Raw genomic sequence first — 551 nt, 5'->3', positions numbered from 1 at the left:
TTTGTGTAGTGTAGTGGAAATAGACTTACGTATCACAAAGTGTAACGCATCTCCAGTAACGTAGAATTAAGAGAGTTAAACCAATGGACAAACGTAGCAATTCGTGTGATATAATGATGATAAAAATATCCATGATAGGAAACGACAACAAATAGGAAATCATCGAGTGGAGCGGTGAACTCCCACTAAGCTGAAGACATTCTGGTAATTATCCATTTTTCGATACAATAGATCCTTCATGAAAAGGAATCTAAACAAATGAAAAAAAAAAGTTTTGGAAAAATCGTATTTTCTTGTCCTTTCCAACCGCGGCTGCTTCCATCCAAGACGGAATCCATGTCAGTTCCAGGTTTTCCCAAAGGAAGACAAAGCTAGCATCTGGACGAGGAATCGAGATATGAGTTATGAGAAAAATAGTGATTTTTCTTATACCAGTAATCGCCGTGCTATCAAGGCGATTATGCTATAATATCTCAGATAAATACAGGGTGATTGTGGAATGAGCTCGGGCTGATAACTGTATTAAAGCTATTGTAACCAAACCTATCAAC

The sequence above is a fragment of the Penaeus monodon genome, chromosome 29 (assembly GCF_015228065.2).
Source record: "Penaeus monodon isolate SGIC_2016 chromosome 29, NSTDA_Pmon_1, whole genome shotgun sequence".
NCBI lineage: Eukaryota > Metazoa > Arthropoda > Malacostraca > Decapoda > Penaeidae > Penaeus > Penaeus monodon.
Note: the sequence above shows the minus strand (reverse complement) of the source record.